This window comes from Hyla sarda, unplaced genomic scaffold (genome assembly GCF_029499605.1).
Source record: "Hyla sarda isolate aHylSar1 unplaced genomic scaffold, aHylSar1.hap1 scaffold_3169, whole genome shotgun sequence".
NCBI lineage: Eukaryota > Metazoa > Chordata > Amphibia > Anura > Hylidae > Hyla > Hyla sarda.
The window spans coordinates 1-22,592 of record NW_026609900.1 but is presented as its reverse complement, the minus strand read 5'-3'; the positions used below and the strand labels follow the sequence as shown (position 1 = coordinate 22,592).

The window sequence follows — 22,592 nt, the reverse complement described above, 5'->3', positions numbered from 1 at the left end:
AGGTGTGCTGGCTACTCAAATGATCCAATTAAGGAGGCCATTTAGTCAGCAGCAGCAGAAGTCCTGTGCCTGGACGCTCCAACAGCGGCCAGACACAAGCAGAAGCAGCAGAAGCAGCAGCAGCAGCACCACCTTTTGTTTTTTGGCTGCAGCAGCAAGGCCCACAGGGCTGGCTAGCTGGCTAGCCAGCAAGCAGGTAGCAATGAAAGTAGGAATCTTTCTTTTTAACCGTAAGGGGGTGGTGCACTGTACCCGAAGATACTGCCATATCGGGTCAATGCATAGGGCGACGGAAGCAAGCTTCGAAATCGGCCCCCGTTCTCAAAAATCCATTTAATATATGGTCCCCAGATAGGGGACGTATCAGATATTAAACTGATAAGAACAGATACTACACTTGATCTTAGCCAAAAGGCCGAGAAGCGATAACCGTGAAAGGGGCGGGCCCAACAAGGTCCCCTTCATGGGCACTATCACTGCTTGCTGTCAGGGAGGCTGCCAGACAATTTTCCATGCACACTCTGGGCTGGGGGGCAGTCAACCACCAGTACACACAGCAGAACCTAAACCCATACCATTATTGCTAAGCAGCAAGACAGGGGCCCATTGCACTCCCACGGGGCCTTTTTAAATGCAATCCATAACCCGGATTTGCCAGGAACCCTTCTTACTCCTCCTACTTGCATGTGACACTGGGCTTAGGATCTGCATAGGAAACACACACACAAGCACACACCTACCTTTGTTGCCTGCAGATGCCTCCTTGGCTGTCCCCAAACGGTATCAAACCAACACCCACGGGAAGCTGTAAGCATAGAGGACATGCCTGCACCCCATTGGACTTACCTGTGTGGGTTAAATCCGGGTTATTTGACAACCTATGGCGGTGATGGTTCTGCTCAGGCAGAGCAGTGCTGATGCTCCTCATAAAGCTGTCGCTGCTGTGAAGGTTCTAGGTGACATCACAAATCCCTATGGTTACATACACAACAAAGCTGGGTTGTTGTTGTTTACACTCTGCAAGGCCTGTGGAAGTGAGTGACATCATAGCACTGTAGTTCTGAGGGTTCTAGATGGATGCAACAATCTCCTGTTGCTTCTATGAAGGCCATAATAGACGACATCACCAAACAGCTCCATAGTCACATACACAGCAAAGGAGAGATGTTGTTTACACCTAGTGATGTCAGTGGTATTGAGTGACATCACAGCACAGTGCTAAGGCTCCTGGGCCTGGACACAGCAGCGGCTGCAATATCTCAACGGAGAATACGTTTATATATATGTGTGTGTGTGCGCGTATATATATATATATATATATATATATATATATATATATATATATATATTTCTCCGCCGAAATCACTTTTAAACCCATTTCCACCTTTTTTTCCCTTCTCTTCCTCTTACTTTTTTTTCACGTTTTTTTACGTTTTTCTCCTTTTCGCCTCTTTTCTGGGTGTATTATTCTTCTTTTTCTTCTTTTTTTTCGTCTAATGCATACCCCATCAGTGCAGCAATGCTTATTCAATACCGCCAGCAGATGGAGACACTGGGGGATAATTTTCTAAGGATTTATACTGATTTTTCCTGTCTGAATTTGTCGCACAGAAAGTTGCAGGCCAAATATGTGTGACATTTCTGCGACTTTAGCTTCTAGAGCATTTTTACAACATTATACATAGGTGCTGAATACATAAAAAGCGACTGTTCAGCGACAGACAAGTCGCATCGGCTGAAAGTAGGCCAGAATGTCAGTCCATGTTGGAGCAGGTTTAGATACAGTCTAAAGTATAGATCTCAAAGTCTGTGCACAGAATTTAGCAAGGGCCTCGCACCTTCTGATGCATCAGGTAGGTGCACAATAGCATAGCCTAACCCTCTGTACTTTGGTCTATATTGATGCGGGACATAGACAGCCAGCTGATGACCAATCCATTAGTGCAATGGATGGCTGGAAGCATTTGTCTTTGCCTTTGCAATACCACAGAAGCAATGCATGGTCAATGTACAGCAATGACACACCTGTGTGAACAGCCAGGAGACCCCCCCCCCCCCCCCCCATGTTATGTTACATAGTTACATAGTTAGTACGGTCGAAAAAAGACATATGTCCATCAAGTTCAACCAGGGAATTAAGGGGTAGGGGTGTGGCGCGATATTGGGGAAGGGATGAGATTTTATATTTCTTCATAAGCATTAATCTTATTTTGTCAATTAGGAACATTCAGCACCCACCCGCTATCAAGGCAGCTGCCTATCATGTCATGCCCTACCTGCACAGGTGTGCTGGCTACTCAAATGATCCAATTAAGGAGGCCATTTAGTCAGCAGCAGCAGAAGTCCTGTGCCTGGACGCTCCAACAGCGGCCAGACACAAGCAGAAGCAGCAGAAGCAGCAGCAGCAGCAGCACCACCTTTTGTTTTTTGGCTGCAGCAGCAAGGCCCACAGGGCTGGCTAGCTGGCTAGCCAGCAAGCAGGTAGCAATGAAAGTAGGAATCTTTCTTTTTAACCCTGTAAGGGGGTGGTGCACTGTACCCGAAGATACTGCCATATCGGGTCAATGCATAGGGCGACGGAAGCAAGCTTCGAAATCGGCCCCCGTTCTCAAAAATCCATTTAATATATGGTCCCCAGATAGGGGACGTATCAGATATTAAACTGATAAGAACAGATACTACACTTGATCTTAGCCAAAAGGCCGAGAAGCGATAACCGTGAAAGGGGCGGGCCCAACAAGGTCCCCTTCATGGGCACTATCACTGCTTGCTGTCAGGGAGGCTGCCAGACAATTTTCCATGCACACTCTGGGCTGGGGGGCAGTCAACCACCAGTACACACAGCAGAACCTAAACCCATACCATTATTGCTAAGCAGCAAGACAGGGGCCCATTGCACTCCCACGGGGCCTTTTTAAATGCAATCCATAACCCGGATTTGCCAGGAACCCTTCTTACTCCTCCTACTTGCATGTGACACTGGGCTTAGGATCTGCATAGGAAACACACACACAAGCACACACCTACCTTTGTTGCCTGCAGATGCCTCCTTGGCTGTCCCCAAACGGTATCAAACCAACACCCACGGGAAGCTGTAAGCATAGAGGACATGCCTGCACCCCATTGGACTTACCTGTGTGGGTTAAATCCGGGTTATTTGACAACCTATGGCGGTGATGGTTCTGCTCAGGCAGAGCAGTGCTGATGCTCCTCATAAAGCTGTCGCTGCTGTGAAGGTTCTAGGTGACATCACAAATCCCTATGGTTACATACACAACAAAGCTGGGTTGTTGTTGTTTACACTCTGCAAGGCCTGTGGAAGTGAGTGACATCATAGCACTGTAGTTCTGAGGGTTCTAGATGGATGCAACAATCTCCTGTTGCTTCTATGAAGGCCATAATAGACGACATCACCAAACAGCTCCATAGTCACATACACAGCAAAGGAGAGATGTTGTTTACACCTAGTGATGTCAGTGGTATTGAGTGACATCACAGCACAGTGCTAAGGCTCCTGGGCCTGGACACAGCAGCGGCTGCAATATCTCAACGGAGAATACGTTTATATATATGTGTGTGTGTGCGCGTATATATATATATATATATATATATATATATATATATATATATATTTCTCCGCCGAAATCACTTTTAAACCCATTTCCACCTTTTTTTCCCTTCTCTTCCTCTTACTTTTTTTTCACGTTTTTTTACGTTTTTCTCCTTTTCGCCTCTTTTCTGGGCGTATTATTCTTCTTTTTCTTCTTTTTTTTCGTCTAATGCATACCCCATCAGTGCAGCAATGCTTATTCAATACCGCCAGCAGATGGAGACACTGGGGGATAATTTTCTAAGGATTTATACTGATTTTTCCTGTCTGAATTTGTCGCACAGAAAGTTGCAGGCCAAATATGTGTGACATTTCTGCGACTTTAGCTTCTAGAGCATTTTTACAACATTATACATAGGTGCTGAATACATAAAAAGCGACTGTTCAGCGACAGACAAGTCGCATCGGCTGAAAGTAGGCCAGAATGTCAGTCCATGTTGGAGCAGGTTTAGATACAGTCTAAAGTATAGATCTCAAAGTCTGTGCACAGAATTTAGCAAGGGCCTCGCACCTTCTGATGCATCAGGTAGGTGCACAATAGCATAGCCTAACCCTCTGTACTTTGGTCTATATTGATGCGGGACATAGACAGCCAGCTGATGACCAATCCATTAGTGCAATGGATGGCTGGAAGCATTTGTCTTTGCCTTTGCAATACCACAGAAGCAATGCATGGTCAATGTACAGCAATGACACACCTGTGTGAACAGCCAGGAGACCCCCCCCCCCCCCCCATGTTATGTTACATAGTTACATAGTTAGTACGGTCGAAAAAAGACATATGTCCATCAAGTTCAACCAGGGAATTAAGGGGTAGGGGTGTGGCGCGATATTGGGGAAGGGATGAGATTTTATATTTCTTCATAAGCATTAATCTTATTTTGTCAATTAGGAACATTCAGCACCCACCCGCTATCAAGGCAGCTGCCTATCATGTCATGCCCTACCTGCACAGGTGTGCTGGCTACTCAAATGATCCAATTAAGGAGGCCATTTAGTCAGCAGCAGCAGAAGTCCTGTGCCTGGACGCTCCAACAGCGGCCAGACACAAGCAGAAGCAGCAGAAGCAGCAGCAGCAGCAGCACCACCTTTTGTTTTTTGGCTGCAGCAGCAAGGCCCACAGGGCTGGCTAGCTGGCTAGCCAGCAAGCAGGTAGCAATGAAAGTAGGAATCTTTCTTTTTAACCCTGTAAGGGGGTGGTGCACTGTACCCGAAGATACTGCCATATCGGGTCAATGCATAGGGCGACGGAAGCAAGCTTCGAAATCGGCCCCCGTTCTCAAAAATCCATTTAATATATGGTCCCCAGATAGGGGACGTATCAGATATTAAACTGATAAGAACAGATACTACACTTGATCTTAGCCAAAAGGCCGAGAAGCGATAACCGTGAAAGGGGCGGGCCCAACAAGGTCCCCTTCATGGGCACTATCACTGCTTGCTGTCAGGGAGGCTGCCAGACAATTTTCCATGCACACTCTGGGCTGGGGGGCAGTCAACCACCAGTACACACAGCAGAACCTAAACCCATACCATTATTGCTAAGCAGCAAGACAGGGGCCCATTGCACTCCCACGGGGCCTTTTTAAATGCAATCCATAACCCGGATTTGCCAGGAACCCTTCTTACTCCTCCTACTTGCATGTGACACTGGGCTTAGGATCTGCATAGGAAACACACACACAAGCACACACCTACCTTTGTTGCCTGCAGATGCCTCCTTGGCTGTCCCCAAACGGTATCAAACCAACACCCACGGGAAGCTGTAAGCATAGAGGACATGCCTGCACCCCATTGGACTTACCTGTGTGGGTTAAATCCGGGTTATTTGACAACCTATGGCGGTGATGGTTCTGCTCAGGCAGAGCAGTGCTGATGCTCCTCATAAAGCTGTCGCTGCTGTGAAGGTTCTAGGTGACATCACAAATCCCTATGGTTACATACACAACAAAGCTGGGTTGTTGTTGTTTACACTCTGCAAGGCCTGTGGAAGTGAGTGACATCATAGCACTGTAGTTCTGAGGGTTCTAGATGGATGCAACAATCTCCTGTTGCTTCTATGAAGGCCATAATAGACGACATCACCAAACAGCTCCATAGTCACATACACAGCAAAGGAGAGATGTTGTTTACACCTAGTGATGTCAGTGGTATTGAGTGACATCACAGCACAGTGCTAAGGCTCCTGGGCCTGGACACAGCAGCGGCTGCAATATCTCAACGGAGAATACGTTTATATATATGTGTGTGTGTGCGCGTATATATATATATATATATATATATATATATATATATATTTGTCCGCCGAAATCACTTTTAAACCCATTTCCACCTTTTTTTCCCTTCTCTTCCTCTTACTTTTTTTTCACGTTTTTTTACGTTTTTCTCCTTTTCGCCTCTTTTCTGGGCGTATTATTCTTCTTTTTCTTCTTTTTTTTCGTCTAATGCATACCCCATCAGTGCAGCAATGCTTATTCAATACCGCCAGCAGATGGAGACACTGGGGGATAATTTTCTAAGGATTTATACTGATTTTTCCTGTCTGAATTTGTCGCACAGAAAGTTGCAGGCCAAATATGTGTGACATTTCTGCGACTTTAGCTTCTAGAGCATTTTTACAACATTATACATAGGTGCTGAATACATAAAAAGCGACTGTTCAGCGACAGACAAGTCGCATCGGCTGAAAGTAGGCCAGAATGTCAGTCCATGTTGGAGCAGGTTTAGATACAGTCTAAAGTATAGATCTCAAAGTCTGTGCACAGAATTTAGCAAGGGCCTCGCACCTTCTGATGCATCAGGTAGGTGCACAATAGCATAGCCTAACCCTCTGTACTTTGGTCTATATTGATGCGGGACATAGACAGCCAGCTGATGACCAATCCATTAGTGCAATGGATGGCTGGAAGCATTTGTCTTTGCCTTTGCAATACCACAGAAGCAATGCATGGTCAATGTACAGCAATGACACACCTGTGTGAACAGCCAGGAGACCCCCCCCCCCCCCCCCCATGTTATGTTACATAGTTACATAGTTAGTACGGTCGAAAAAAGACATATGTCCATCAAGTTCAACCAGGGAATTAAGGGGTAGGGGTGTGGCGCGATATTGGGGAAGGGATGAGATTTTATATTTCTTCATAAGCATTAATCTTATTTTGTCAATTAGGAACATTCAGCACCCACCCGCTATCAAGGCAGCTGCCTATCATGTCATGCCCTACCTGCACAGGTGTGCTGGCTACTCAAATGATTTAATTAAGGAGGCCATTTAGTCAGCAGCAGCAGAAGTCCTGTGCCTGGACGCTCCAACAGCGGCCAGACACAAGCAGAAGCAGCAGAAGCAGCAGCAGCAGCACCACCTTTTGTTTTTTGGCTGCAGCAGCAAGGCCCACAGGGCTGGCTAGCTGGCTAGCCAGCAAGCAGGTAGCAATGAAAGTAGGAATCTTTCTTTTTAACCCTGTAAGGGGGTGGTGCACTGTACCCGAAGATACTGCCATATCGGGTCAATGCATAGGGCGACGGAAGCAAGCTTCGAAATCGGCCCCCGTTCTCAAAAATCCATTTAATATATGGTCCCCAGATAGGGGACGTATCAGATATTAAACTGATAAGAACAGATACTACACTTGATCTTAGCCAAAAGGCCGAGAAGCGATAACCGTGAAAGGGGCGGGCCCAACAAGGTCCCCTTCATGGGCACTATCACTGCTTGCTGTCAGGGAGGCTGCCAGACAATTTTCCATGCACACTCTGGGCTGGGGGGCAGTCAACCACCAGTACACACAGCAGAACCTAAACCCATACCATTATTGCTAAGCAGCAAGACAGGGGCCCATTGCACTCCCACGGGGCCTTTTTAAATGCAATCCATAACCCGGATTTGCCAGGAACCCTTCTTACTCCTCCTACTTGCATGTGACACTGGGCTTAGGATCTGCATAGGAAACACACACACAAGCACACACCTACCTTTGTTGCCTGCAGATGCCTCCTTGGCTGTCCCCAAACGGTATCAAACCAACACCCACGGGAAGCTGTAAGCATAGAGGACATGCCTGCACCCCATTGGACTTACCTGTGTGGGTTAAATCCGGGTTATTTGACAACCTATGGCGGTGATGGTTCTGCTCAGGCAGAGCAGTGCTGATGCTCCTCATAAAGCTGTCGCTGCTGTGAAGGTTCTAGGTGACATCACAAATCCCTATGGTTACATACACAACAAAGCTGGGTTGTTGTTGTTTACACTCTGCAAGGCCTGTGGAAGTGAGTGACATCATAGCACTGTAGTTCTGAGGGTTCTAGATGGATGCAACAATCTCCTGTTGCTTCTATGAAGGCCATAATAGACGACATCACCAAACAGCTCCATAGTCACATACACAGCAAAGGAGAGATGTTGTTTACACCTAGTGATGTCAGTGGTATTGAGTGACATCACAGCACAGTGCTAAGGCTCCTGGGCCTGGACACAGCAGCGGCTGCAATATCTCAACGGAGAATACGTTTATATATATGTGTGTGTGTGCGCGTATATATATATATATATATATATATATATATATATATATATTTGTCCGCCGAAATCACTTTTAAACCCATTTCCACCTTTTTTTCCCTTCTCTTCCTCTTACTTTTTTTTCACGTTTTTTTACGTTTTTCTCCTTTTCGCCTCTTTTCTGGGCGTATTATTCTTCTTTTTCTTCTTTTTTTTCGTCTAATGCATACCCCATCAGTGCAGCAATGCTTATTCAATACCGCCAGCAGATGGAGACACTGGGGGATAATTTTCTAAGGATTTATACTGATTTTTCCTGTCTGAATTTGTCGCACAGAAAGTTGCAGGCCAAATATGTGTGACATTTCTGCGACTTTAGCTTCTAGAGCATTTTTACAACATTATACATAGGTGCTGAATACATAAAAAGCGACTGTTCAGCGACAGACAAGTCGCATCGGCTGAAAGTAGGCCAGAATGTCAGTCCATGTTGGAGCAGGTTTAGATACAGTCTAAAGTATAGATCTCAAAGTCTGTGCACAGAATTTAGCAAGGGCCTCGCACCTTCTGATGCATCAGGTAGGTGCACAATAGCATAGCCTAACCCTCTGTACTTTGGTCTATATTGATGCGGGACATAGACAGCCAGCTGATGACCAATCCATTAGTGCAATGGATGGCTGGAAGCATTTGTCTTTGCCTTTGCAATACCACAGAAGCAATGCATGGTCAATGTACAGCAATGACACACCTGTGTGAACAGCCAGGAGACCCAGCCCCCCCCCCCCCCCCCCATGTTATGTTACATAGTTACATAGTTAGTACGGTCGAAAAAAGACATATGTCCATCAAGTTCAACCAGGGAATTAAGGGGTAGGGGTGTGGCGCGATATTGGGGAAGGGATGAGATTTTATATTTCTTCATAAGCATTAATCTTATTTTGTCAATTAGGAACATTCAGCACCCACCCGCTATCAAGGCAGCTGCCTATCATGTCATGCCCTACCTGCACAGGTGTGCTGGCTACTCAAATGATTTAATTAAGGAGGCCATTTAGTCAGCAGCAGCAGAAGTCCTGTGCCTGGACGCTCCAACAGCGGCCAGACACAAGCAGAAGCAGCAGAAGCAGCAGCAGCAGCACCACCTTTTGTTTTTTGGCTGCAGCAGCAGCAAGGCCCACAGGGCTGGCTAGCTGGCTAGCCAGCAAGCAGGTAGCAATGAAAGTAGGAATCTTTCTTTTTAACCCTGTAAGGGGGTGGTGCACTGTACCCGAAGATACTGCCATATCGGGTCAATGCATAGGGCGACGGAAGCAAGCTTCGAAATCGGCCCCCGTTCTCAAAAATCCATTTAATATATGGTCCCCAGATAGGGGACGTATCAGATATTAAACTGATAAGAACAGATACTACACTTGATCTTAGCCAAAAGGCCGAGAAGCGATAACCGTGAAAGGGGCGGGCCCAACAAGGTCCCCTTCATGGGCACTATCACTGCTTGCTGTCAGGGAGGCTGCCAGACAATTTTCCATGCACACTCTGGGCTGGGGGGCAGTCAACCACCAGTACACACAGCAGAACCTAAACCCATACCATTATTGCTAAGCAGCAAGACAGGGGCCCATTGCACTCCCACGGGGCCTTTTTAAATGCAATCCATAACCCGGATTTGCCAGGAACCCTTCTTACTCCTCCTACTTGCATGTGACACTGGGCTTAGGATCTGCATAGGAAACACACACACAAGCACACACCTACCTTTGTTGCCTGCAGATGCCTCCTTGGCTGTCCCCAAACGGTATCAAACCAACACCCACGGGAAGCTGTAAGCATAGAGGACATGCCTGCACCCCATTGGACTTACCTGTGTGGGTTAAATCCGGGTTATTTGACAACCTATGGCGGTGATGGTTCTGCTCAGGCAGAGCAGTGCTGATGCTCCTCATAAAGCTGTCGCTGCTGTGAAGGTTCTAGGTGACATCACAAATCCCTATGGTTACATACACAACAAAGCTGGGTTGTTGTTGTTTACACTCTGCAAGGCCTGTGGAAGTGAGTGACATCATAGCACTGTAGTTCTGAGGGTTCTAGATGGATGCAACAATCTCCTGTTGCTTCTATGAAGGCCATAATAGACGACATCACCAAACAGCTCCATAGTCACATACACAGCAAAGGAGAGATGTTGTTTACACCTAGTGATGTCAGTGGTATTGAGTGACATCACAGCACAGTGCTAAGGCTCCTGGGCCTGGACACAGCAGCGGCTGCAATATCTCAACGGAGAATACGTTTATATCTATGTGTGTGTGTGCGCGTATATATATATATATATATATATATATATATATATATATATATATTTCTCCGCCGAAATCACTTTTAAACCCATTTCCACCTTTTTTTCCCTTCTCTTCCTCTTACTTTTTTTTCACGTTTTTTTACGTTTTTCTCCTTTTCGCCTCTTTTCTGGGCGTATTATTCTTCTTTTTCTTCTTTTTTTTCGTCTAATGCATACCCCATCAGTGCAGCAATGCTTATTCAATACCGCCAGCGGATGGAGACACTGGGGGATAATTTTCTAAGGATTTATACTGATTTTTCCTGTCTGAATTTGTCGCACAGAAAGTTGCAGGCCAAATATGTGTGACATTTCTGCGACTTTAGCTTCTAGAGCATTTTTACAACATTATACATAGGTGCTGAATACATAAAAAGCGACTGTTCAGCGACAGACAAGTCGCATCGGCTGAAAGTAGGCCAGAATGTCAGTCCATGTTGGAGCAGGTTTAGATACAGTCTAAAGTATAGATCTCAAAGTCTGTGCACAGAATTTAGCAAGGGCCTCGCACCTTCTGATGCATCAGGTAGGTGCACAATAGCATAGCCTAACCCTCTGTACTTTGGTCTATATTGATGCGGGACATAGACAGCCAGCTGATGACCAATCCATTAGTGCAATGGATGGCTGGAAGCATTTGTCTTTGCCTTTGCAGTACCACAGAAGCAATGCATGGTCAATGTACAGCAATGACACACCTGTGTGAACAGCCAGGAGACCCCCCCCCCCCCCCCCCATGTTATGTTACATAGTTACATAGTTAGTACGGTCGAAAAAAGACATATGTCCATCAAGTTCAACCAGGGAATTAAGGGGTAGGGGTGTGGCGCGATATTGGGGAAGGGATGAGATTTTATATTTCTTCATAAGCATTAATCTTATTTTGTCAATTAGGAACATTCAGCACCCACCCGCTATCAAGGCAGCTGCCTATCATGTCATGCCCTACCTGCACAGGTGTGCTGGCTACTCAAATGATCCAATTAAGGAGGCCATTTAGTCAGCAGCAGCAGAAGTCCTGTGCCTGGACGCTCCAACAGCGGCCAGACACAAGCAGAAGCAGCAGAAGCAGCAGCAGCAGCACCACCTTTTGTTTTTTGGCTGCAGCAGCAAGGCCCACAGGGCTGGCTAGCTGGCTAGCCAGCAAGCAGGTAGCAATGAAAGTAGGAATCTTTCTTTTTAACCCTGTAAGGGGGTGGTGCACTGTACCCGAAGATACTGCCATATCGGGTCAATGCATAGGGCGACGGAAGCAAGCTTCGAAATCGGCCCCCGTTCTCAAAAATCCATTTAATATATGGTCCCCAGATAGGGGACGTATCAGATATTAAACTGATAAGAACAGATACTACACTTGATCTTAGCCAAAAGGCCGAGAAGCGATAACCGTGAAAGGGGCGGGCCCAACAAGGTCCCCTTCATGGGCACTATCACTGCTTGCTGTCAGGGAGGCTGCCAGACAATTTTCCATGCACACTCTGGGCTGGGGGGCAGTCAACCACCAGTACACACAGCAGAACCTAAACCCATACCATTATTGCTAAGCAGCAAGACAGGGGCCCATTGCACTCCCACGGGGCCTTTTTAAATGCAATCCATAACCCGGATTTGCCAGGAACCCTTCTTACTCCTCCTACTTGCATGTGACACTGGGCTTAGGATCTGCATAGGAAACACACACACAAGCACACACCTACCTTTGTTGCCTGCAGATGCCTCCTTGGCTGTCCCCAAACGGTATCAAACCAACACCCACGGGAAGCTGTAAGCATAGAGGACATGCCTGCACCCCATTGGACTTACCTGTGTGGGTTAAATCCGGGTTATTTGACAACCTATGGCGGTGATGGTTCTGCTCAGGCAGAGCAGTGCTGATGCTCCTCATAAAGCTGTCGCTGCTGTGAAGGTTCTAGGTGACATCACAAATCCCTATGGTTACATACACAACAAAGCTGGGTTGTTGTTGTTTACACTCTGCAAGGCCTGTGGAAGTGAGTGACATCATAGCACTGTAGTTCTGAGGGTTCTAGATGGATGCAACAATCTCCTGTTGCTTCTATGAAGGCCATAATAGACGACATCACCAAACAGCTCCATAGTCACATACACAGCAAAGGAGAGATGTTGTTTACACCTAGTGATGTCAGTGGTATTGAGTGACATCACAGCACAGTGCTAAGGCTCCTGGGCCTGGACACAGCAGCGGCTGCAATATCTCAACGGAGAATACGTTTATATATATGTGTGTGTGTGCGCGTATATATATATATATATATATATATATATATATATATATATATATATATATATTTCTCCGCCGAAATCACTTTTAAACCCATTTCCACCTTTTTTTCCCTTCTCTTCCTCTTACTTTTTTTTCACGTTTTTTTACGTTTTTCTCCTTTTCGCCTCTTTTCTGGGCGTATTATTCTTCTTTTTCTTCTTTTTTTTCGTCTAATGCATACCCCATCAGTGCAGCAATGCTTATTCAATACCGCCAGCAGATGGAGACACTGGGGGATAATTTTCTAAGGATTTATACTGATTTTTCCTGTCTGAATTTGTCGCACAGAAAGTTGCAGGCCAAATATGTGTGACATTTCTGCGACTTTAGCTTCTAGAGCATTTTTACAACATTATACATAGGTGCTGAATACATAAAAAGCGACTGTTCAGCGACAGACAAGTCGCATCGGCTGAAAGTAGGCCAGAATGTCAGTCCATGTTGGAGCAGGTTTAGATACAGTCTAAAGTATAGATCTCAAAGTCTGTGCACAGAATTTAGCAAGGGCCTCGCACCTTCTGATGCATCAGGTAGGTGCACAATAGCATAGCCTAACCCTCTGTACTTTGGTCTATATTGATGCGGGACATAGACAGCCAGCTGATGACCAATCCATTAGTGCAATGGATGGCTGGAAGCATTTGTCTTTGCCTTTGCAATACCACAGAAGCAATGCATGGTCAATGTACAGCAATGACACACCTGTGTGAACAGCCAGGAGACCCCCCCCCCCCCCCCATGTTATGTTACATAGTTACATAGTTAGTACGGTCGAAAAAAGACATATGTCCATCAAGTTCAACCAGGGAATTAAGGGGTAGGGGTGTGGCGCGATATTGGGGAAGGGATGAGATTTTATATTTCTTCATAAGCATTAATCTTATTTTGTCAATTAGGAACATTCAGCACCCACCCGCTATCAAGGCAGCTGCCTATCATGTCATGCCCTACCTGCACAGGTGTGCTGGCTACTCAAATGATCCAATTAAGGAGGCCATTTAGTCAGCAGCAGCAGAAGTCCTGTGCCTGGACGCTCCAACAGCGGCCAGACACAAGCAGAAGCAGCAGAAGCAGCAGCAGCAGCACCACCTTTTGTTTTTTGGCTGCAGCAGCAAGGCCCACAGGGCTGGCTAGCTGGCTAGCCAGCAAGCAGGTAGCAATGAAAGTAGGAATCTTTCTTTTTAACCCTGTAAGGGGGTGGTGCACTGTACCCGAAGATACTGCCATATCGGGTCAATGCATAGGGCGACGGAAGCAAGCTTCGAAATCGGCCCCCGTTCTCAAAAATCCATTTAATATATGGTCCCCAGATAGGGGACGTATCAGATATTAAACTGATAAGAACAGATACTACACTTGATCTTAGCCAAAAGGCCGAGAAGCGATAACCGTGAAAGGGGCGGGCCCAACAAGGTCCCCTTCATGGGCACTATCACTGCTTGCTGTCAGGGAGGCTGCCAGACAATTTTCCATGCACACTCTGGGCTGGGGGGCAGTCAACCACCAGTACACACAGCAGAACCTAAACCCATACCATTATTGCTAAGCAGCAAGACAGGGGCCCATTGCACTCCCACGGGGCCTTTTTAAATGCAATCCATAACCCGGATTTGCCAGGAACCCTTCTTACTCCTCCTACTTGCATGTGACACTGGGCTTAGGATCTGCATAGGAAACACACACACAAGCACACACCTACCTTTGTTGCCTGCAGATGCCTCCTTGGCTGTCCCCAAACGGTATCAAACCAACACCCACGGGAAGCTGTAAGCATAGAGGACATGCCTGCACCCCATTGGACTTACCTGTGTGGGTTAAATCCGGGTTATTTGACAACCTATGGCGGTGATGGTTCTGCTCAGGCAGAGCAGTGCTGATGCTCCTCATAAAGCTGTCGCTGCTGTGAAGGTTCTAGGTGACATCACAAATCCCTATGGTTACATACACAACAAAGCTGGGTTGTTGTTGTTTACACTCTGCAAGGCCTGTGGAAGTGAGTGACATCATAGCACTGTAGTTCTGAGGGTTCTAGATGGATGCAACAATCTCCTGTTGCTTCTATGAAGGCCATAATAGACGACATCACCAAACAGCTCCATAGTCACATACACAGCAAAGGAGAGATGTTGTTTACACCTAGTGATGTCAGTGGTATTGAGTGACATCACAGCACAGTGCTAAGGCTCCTGGGCCTGGACACAGCAGCGGCTGCAATATCTCAACGGAGAATACGTTTATATATATGTGTGTGTGTGCGCGTATATATATATATATATATATATATATATATATATATATATATATATATATTCTCCGCCGAAATCACTTTTAAACCCATTTCCACCTTTTTTTCCCTTCTCTTCCTCTTACTTTTTTTTCACGTTTTTTTACGTTTTTCTCCTTTTCGCCTCTTTTCTGGGCGTATTATTCTTCTTTTTCTTCTTTTTTTTCGTCTAATGCATACCCCATCAGTGCAGCAATGCTTATTCAATACCGCCAGCAGATGGAGACACTGGGGGATAATTTTCTAAGGATTTATACTGATTTTTCCTGTCTGAATTTGTCGCACAGAAAGTTGCAGGCCAAATATGTGTGACATTTCTGCGACTTTAGCTTCTAGAGCATTTTTACAACATTATACATAGGTGCTGAATACATAAAAAGCGACTGTTCAGCGACAGACAAGTCGCATCGGCTGAAAGTAGGCCAGAATGTCAGTCCATGTTGGAGCAGGTTTAGATACAGTCTAAAGTATAGATCTCAAAGTCTGTGCACAGAATTTAGCAAGGGCCTCGCACCTTCTGATGCATCAGGTAGGTGCACAATAGCATAGCCTAACCCTCTGTACTTTGGTCTATATTGATGCGGGACATAGACAGCCAGCTGATGACCAATCCATTAGTGCAATGGATGGCTGGAAGCATTTGTCTTTGCCTTTGCAATACCACAGAAGCAATGCATGGTCAATGTACAGCAATGACACACCTGTGTGAACAGCCAGGAGACCCCCCCCCCCCCCCCCCATGTTATGTTACATAGTTACATAGTTAGTACGGTCGAAAAAAGACATATGTCCATCAAGTTCAACCAGGGAATTAAGGGGTAGGGGTGTGGCGCGATATTGGGGAAGGGATGAGATTTTATATTTCTTCATAAGCATTAATCTTATTTTGTCAATTAGGAACATTCAGCACCCACCCGCTATCAAGGCAGCTGCCTATCATGTCATGCCCTACCTGCACAGGTGTGCTGGCTACTCAAATGATCCAATTAAGGAGGCCATTTAGTCAGCAGCAGCAGAAGTCCTGTGCCTGGACGCTCCAACAGCGGCCAGACACAAGCAGAAGCAGCAGAAGCAGCAGCAGCAGCACCACCTTTTGTTTTTTGGCTGCAGCAGCAAGGCCCACAGGGCTGGCTAGCTGGCTAGCCAGCAAGCAGGTAGCAATGAAAGTAGGAATCTTTCTTTTTAACCCTGTAAGGGGGTGGTGCACTGTACCCGAAGATACTGCCATATCGGGTCAATGCATAGGGCGACGGAAGCAAGCTTCGAAATCGGCCCCCGTTCTCAAAAATCCATTTAATATATGGTCCCCAGATAGGGGACGTATCAGATATTAAACTGATAAGAACAGATACTACACTTGATCTTAGCCAAAAGGCCGAGAAGCGATAACCGTGAAAGGGGCGGGCCCAACAAGGTCCCCTTCATGGGCACTATCACTGCTTGCTGTCAGGGAGGCTGCCAGACAATTTTCCATGCACACTCTGGGCTGGGGGGCAGTCAACCACCAGTACACACAGCAGAACCTAAACCCATACCATTATTGCTAAGCAGCAAGACAGGGGCCCATTGCACTCCCACGGGGCCTTTTTAAATGCAATCCATAACCCGGATTTGCCAGGAACCCTTCTTACTCCTCCTACTTGCATGTGACACTGGGCTTAGGATCTGCATAGGAAACACACACACAAGCACACACCTACCTTTGTTGCCTGCAGATGCCTCCTTGGCTGTCCCCAAACGGTATCAAACCAACACCCACGGGAAGCTGTAAGCATAGAGGACATGCCTGCACCCCATTGGACTTACCTGTGTGGGTTAAATCCGGGTTATTTGACAACCTATGGCGGTGATGGTTCTGCTCAGGCAGAGCAGTGCTGATGCTCCTCATAAAGCTGTCGCTGCTGTGAAGGTTCTAGGTGACATCACAAATCCCTATGGTTACATACACAACAAAGCTGGGTTGTTGTTGTTTACACTCTGCAAGGCCTGTGGAAGTGAGTGACATCATAGCACTGTAGTTCTGAGGGTTCTAGATGGATGCAACAATCTCCTGTTGCTTCTATGAAGGCCATAATAGACGACATCACCAAACAGCTCCATAGTCACATACACAGCAAAGGAGAGATGTTGTTTACACCTAGTGATGTCAGTGGTATTGAGTGACATCACAGCACAGTGCTAAGGCTCCTGGGCCTGGACACAGCAGCGGCTGCAATATCTCAACGGAGAATACGTTTATATATATGTGTGTGTGTGCGCGTATATATATATATATATATATATATATATATATATATATATATATATTTCTCCGCCGAAATCACTTTTAAACCCATTTCCACCTTTTTTTCCCTTCTCTTCCTCTTACTTTTTTTTCACGTTTTTTTACGTTTTTCTCCTTTTCGCCTCTTTTCTGGGCGTATTATTCTTCTTTTTCTTCTTTTTTTTCGTCTAATGCATACCCCATCAGTGCAGCAATGCTTATTCAATACCGCCAGCAGATGGAGACACTGGGGGATAATTTTCTAAGGATTTATACTGATTTTTCCTGTCTGAATTTGTCGCACAGAAAGTTGCAGGCCAAATATGTGTGACATTTCTGCGACTTTAGCTTCTAGAGCATTTTTACAACATTATACATAGGTGCTGAATACATAAAAAGCGACTGTTCAGCGACAGACAAGTCGCATCGGCTGAAAGTAGGCCAGAATGTCAGTCCATGTTGGAGCAGGTTTAGATACAGTCTAAAGTATAGATCTCAAAGTCTGTGCACAGAATTTAGCAAGGGCCTCGCACCTTCTGATGCATCAGGTAGGTGCACAATAGCATAGCCTAACCCTCTGTACTTTGGTCTATATTGATGCGGGACATAGACAGCCAGCTGATGACCAATCCATTAGTGCAATGGATGGCTGGAAGCATTTGTCTTTGCCTTTGCAATACCACAGAAGCAATGCATGGTCAATGTACAGCAATGACACACCTGTGTGAACAGCCAGGAGACCCCCCCCCCCCCCCCCCATGTTATGTTACATAGTTACATAGTTAGTACGGTCGAAAAAAGACATATGTCCATCAAGTTCAACCAGGGAATTAAGGGTTAGGGGTGTGGCGCGATATTGGGGAAGGGATGAGATTTTATATTTCTTCATAAGCATTAATCTTATTTTGTCAATTAGGAACATTCAGCACCCACCCGCTATCAAGGCAGCTGCCTATCATGTCATGCCCTACCTGCACAGGTGTGCTGGCTACTCAAATGATCCAATTAAGGAGGCCATTTAGTCAGCAGCAGCAGAAGTCCTGTGCCTGGACGCTCCAACAGCGGCCAGACACAAGCAGAAGCAGCAGAAGCAGCAGCAGCAGCACCACCTTTTGTTTTTTGGCTGCAGCAGCAAGGCCCACAGGGCTGGCTAGCTGGCTAGCCAGCAAGCAGGTAGCAATGAAAGTAGGAATCTTTCTTTTTAACCCTGTAAGGGGGTGGTGCACTGTACCCGAAGATACTGCCATATCGGGTCAATGCATAGGGCGACGGAAGCAAGCTTCGAAATCGGCCCCCGTTCTCAAAAATCCATTTAATATATGGTCCCCAGATAGGGGACGTATCAGATATTAAACTGATAAGAACAGATACTACACTTGATCTTAGCCAAAAGGCCGAGAAGCGATAACCGTGAAAGGGGCGGGCCCAACAAGGTCCCCTTCATGGGCACTATCACTGCTTGCTGTCAGGGAGGCTGCCAGACAATTTTCCATGCACACTCTGGGCTGGGGGGCAGTCAACCACCAGTACACACAGCAGAACCTAAACCCATACCATTATTGCTAAGCAGCAAGACAGGGGCCCATTGCACTCCCACGGGGCCTTTTTAAATGCAATCCATAACCCGGATTTGCCAGGAACCCTTCTTACTCCTCCTACTTGCATGTGACACTGGGCTTAGGATCTGCATAGGAAACACACACACAAGCACACACCTACCTTTGTTGCCTGCAGATGCCTCCTTGGCTGTCCCCAAACGGTATCAAACCAACACCCACGGGAAGCTGTAAGCATAGAGGACATGCCTGCACCCCATTGGACTTACCTGTGTGGGTTAAATCCGGGTTATTTGACAACCTATGGCGGTGATGGTTCTGCTCAGGCAGAGCAGTGCTGATGCTCCTCATAAAGCTGTCGCTGCTGTGAAGGTTCTAGGTGACATCACAAATCCCTATGGTTACATACACAACAAAGCTGGGTTGTTGTTGTTTACACTCTGCAAGGCCTGTGGAAGTGAGTGACATCATAGCACTGTAGTTCTGAGGGTTCTAGATGGATGCAACAATCTCCTGTTGCTTCTATGAAGGCCATAATAGACGACATCACCAAACAGCTCCATAGTCACATACACAGCAAAGGAGAGATGTTGTTTACACCTAGTGATGTCAGTGGTATTGAGTGACATCACAGCACAGTGCTAAGGCTCCTGGGCCTGGACACAGCAGCGGCTGCAATATCTCAACGGAGAATACGTTTATATATATGTGTGTGTGTGCGCGTATATATATATATATATATATATATATATATATATATATATATATATATATATATTTCTCCGCCGAAATCACTTTTAAACCCATTTCCACCTTTTTTTCCCTTCTCTTCCTCTTACTTTTTTTTCACGTTTTTTTACGTTTTTCTCCTTTTCGCCTCTTTTCTGGGCGTATTATTCTTCTTTTTCTTCTTTTTTTTCGTCTAATGCATACCCCATCAGTGCAGCAATGCTTATTCAATACCGCCAGCAGATGGAGACACTGGGGGATAATTTTCTAAGGATTTATACTGATTTTTCCTGTCTGAATTTGTCGCACAGAAAGTTGCAGGCCAAATATGTGTGACATTTCTGCGACTTTAGCTTCTAGAGCATTTTTACAACATTATACATAGGTGCTGAATACATAAAAAGCGACTGTTCAGCGACAGACAAGTCGCATCGACTGAAAGTAGGCCAGAATGTCAGTCCATGTTGGAGCAGGTTTAGATACAGTCTAAAGTATAGATCTCAAAGTCTGTGCACAGAATTTAGCAAGGGCCTCGCACCTTCTGATGCATCAGGTAGGTGCACAATAGCATAGCCTAACCCTCTGTACTTTGGTCTATATTGATGCGGGACATAGACAGCCAGCTGATGACCAATCCATTAGTGCAATGGATGGCTGGAAGCATTTGTCTTTGCCTTTGCAGTACCACAGAAGCAATGCATGGTCAATGTACAGCAATGACACACCTGTGTGAACAGCCAGGAGACCCCCCCCCCCCCCCATGTTATGTTACATAGTTACATAGTTAGTACGGTCGAAAAAAGACATATGTCCATCAAGTTCAACCAGGGAATTAAGGGGTAGGGGTGTGGCGCGATATTGGGGAAGGGATGAGATTTTATATTTCTTCATAAGCATTAATCTTATTTTGTCAATTAGGAACATTCAGCACCCACCCGCTATCAAGGCAGCTGCCTATCATGTCATGCCCTACCTGCACAGGTGTGCTGGCTACTCAAATGATCCAATTAAGGAGGCCATTTAGTCAGCAGCAGCAGAAGTCCTGTGCCTGGACGCTCCAACAGCGGCCAGACACAAGCAGAAGCAGCAGAAGCAGCAGCAGCAGCACCACCTTTTGTTTTTTGGCTGCAGCAGCAAGGCCCACAGGGCTGGCTAGCTGGCTAGCCAGCAAGCAGGTAGCAATGAAAGTAGGAATCTTTCTTTTTAACCCTGTAAGGGGGTGGTGCACTGTACCCGAAGATACTGCCATATCGGGTCAATGCATAGGGCGACGGAAGCAAGCTTCGAAATCGGCCCCCGTTCTCAAAAATCCATTTAATATATGGTCCCCAGATAGGGGACGTATCAGATATTAAACTGATAAGAACAGATACTACACTTGATCTTAGCCAAAAGGCCGAGAAGCGATAACCGTGAAAGGGGCGGGCCCAACAAGGTCCCCTTCATGGGCACTATCACTGCTTGCTGTCAGGGAGGCTGCCAGACAATTTTCCATGCACACTCTGGGCTGGGGGGCAGTCAACCACCAGTACACACAGCAGAACCTAAACCCATACCATTATTGCTAAGCAGCAAGACAGGGGCCCATTGCACTCCCACGGGGCCTTTTTAAATGCAATCCATAACCCGGATTTGCCAGGAACCCTTCTTACTCCTCCTACTTGCATGTGACACTGGGCTTAGGATCTGCATAGGAAACACACACACAAGCACACACCTACCTTTGTTGCCTGCAGATGCCTCCTTGGCTGTCCCCAAACGGTATCAAACCAACACCCACGGGAAGCTGTAAGCATAGAGGACATGCCTGCACCCCATTGGACTTACCTGTGTGGGTTAAATCCGGGTTATTTGACAACCTATGGCGGTGATGGTTCTGCTCAGGCAGAGCAGTGCTGATGCTCCTCATAAAGCTGTCGCTGCTGTGAAGGTTCTAGGTGACATCACAAATCCCTATGGTTACATACACAACAAAGCTGGGTTGTTGTTGTTTACACTCTGCAAGGCCTGTGGAAGTGAGTGACATCATAGCACTGTAGTTCTGAGGGTTCTAGATGGATGCAACAATCTCCTGTTGCTTCTATGAAGGCCATAATAGACGACATCACCAAACAGCTCCATAGTCACATACACAGCAAAGGAGAGATGTTGTTTACACCTAGTGATGTCAGTGGTATTGAGTGACATCACAGCACAGTGCTAAGGCTCCTGGGCCTGGACACAGCAGCGGCTGCAATATCTCAATGGAGAATACGTTTATATATATGTGTGTGTGTGCGCGTATATATATATATATATATATATATATATATATATATATATATATATTTCTCCGCCGAAATCACTTTTAAACCCATTTCCACCTTTTTTTCCCTTCTCTTCCTCTTACTTTTTTTTCACGTTTTTTTACGTTTTTCTCCTTTTCGCCTCTTTTCTGGGCGTATTATTCTTCTTTTTCTTCTTTTTTTTCGTCTAATGCATACCCCATCAGTGCAGCAATGCTTATTCAATACCGCCAGCAGATGGAGACACTGGGGGATAATTTTCTAAGGATTTATACTGATTTTTCCTGTCTGAATTTGTCGCACAGAAAGTTGCAGGCCAAATATGTGTGACATTTCTGCGACTTTAGCTTCTAGAGCATTTTTACAACATTATACATAGGTGCTGAATACATAAAAAGCGACTGTTCAGCGACAGACAAGTCGCATCGGCTGAAAGTAGGCCAGAATGTCAGTCCATGTTGGAGCAGGTTTAGATACAGTCTAAAGTATAGATCTCAAAGTCTGTGCACAGAATTTAGCAAGGGCCTCGCACCTTCTGATGCATCAGGTAGGTGCACAATAGCATAGCCTAACCCTCTGTACTTTGGTCTATATTGATGCGGGACATAGACAGCCAGCTGATGACCAATCCATTAGTGCAATGGATGGCTGGAAGCATTTGTCTTTGCCTTTGCAATACCACAGAAGCAATGCATGGTCAATGTACAGCAATGACACACCTGTGTGAACAGCCAGGAGACCC

The 22,592-nt window shown here is 46.0% G+C and overlaps 10 non-coding genes across 10 annotated transcripts; all 10 read right to left on the bottom strand.

The window, feature by feature from the left end:
- Positions 1-236: 236 nt before the first annotated feature.
- On the bottom strand, positions 237-427 carry LOC130329406 (U2 spliceosomal RNA). Its single transcript, XR_008872989.1, has one exon. It is a non-coding gene; the product is annotated as a U2 spliceosomal RNA (small nuclear RNA).
- Positions 428-2,523: 2,096 nt separating this feature from the next.
- Positions 2,524-2,714, bottom strand: LOC130329404 (U2 spliceosomal RNA). Its single transcript, XR_008872988.1, has one exon. It is a non-coding gene; the product is annotated as a U2 spliceosomal RNA (small nuclear RNA).
- A 2,090-nt stretch (positions 2,715-4,804) lies between these two features.
- On the bottom strand, positions 4,805-4,995 carry LOC130329403 (U2 spliceosomal RNA). Its single transcript, XR_008872987.1, has one exon. It is a non-coding gene; the product is annotated as a U2 spliceosomal RNA (small nuclear RNA).
- A 2,083-nt stretch (positions 4,996-7,078) lies between these two features.
- Positions 7,079-7,269, bottom strand: LOC130329402 (U2 spliceosomal RNA). Its single transcript, XR_008872986.1, has one exon. It is a non-coding gene; the product is annotated as a U2 spliceosomal RNA (small nuclear RNA).
- A 2,093-nt stretch (positions 7,270-9,362) lies between these two features.
- Positions 9,363-9,553, bottom strand: LOC130329401 (U2 spliceosomal RNA). Its single transcript, XR_008872985.1, has one exon. It is a non-coding gene; the product is annotated as a U2 spliceosomal RNA (small nuclear RNA).
- Positions 9,554-11,642: 2,089 nt separating this feature from the next.
- LOC130329410 (U2 spliceosomal RNA) lies at positions 11,643-11,833 on the bottom strand. The gene has a single exon (XR_008872993.1). It is a non-coding gene; the product is annotated as a U2 spliceosomal RNA (small nuclear RNA).
- A 2,095-nt stretch (positions 11,834-13,928) lies between these two features.
- Positions 13,929-14,119, bottom strand: LOC130329409 (U2 spliceosomal RNA). Its single transcript, XR_008872992.1, has one exon. It is a non-coding gene; the product is annotated as a U2 spliceosomal RNA (small nuclear RNA).
- A 2,094-nt stretch (positions 14,120-16,213) lies between these two features.
- Positions 16,214-16,404, bottom strand: LOC130329408 (U2 spliceosomal RNA). Its single transcript, XR_008872991.1, has one exon. It is a non-coding gene; the product is annotated as a U2 spliceosomal RNA (small nuclear RNA).
- Positions 16,405-18,495: 2,091 nt separating this feature from the next.
- LOC130329407 (U2 spliceosomal RNA) lies at positions 18,496-18,686 on the bottom strand. Its single transcript, XR_008872990.1, has one exon. It is a non-coding gene; the product is annotated as a U2 spliceosomal RNA (small nuclear RNA).
- Positions 18,687-20,782: 2,096 nt separating this feature from the next.
- On the bottom strand, positions 20,783-20,973 carry LOC130329400 (U2 spliceosomal RNA). Its single transcript, XR_008872984.1, has one exon. It is a non-coding gene; the product is annotated as a U2 spliceosomal RNA (small nuclear RNA).
- Positions 20,974-22,592: the final 1,619 nt, after the last annotated feature.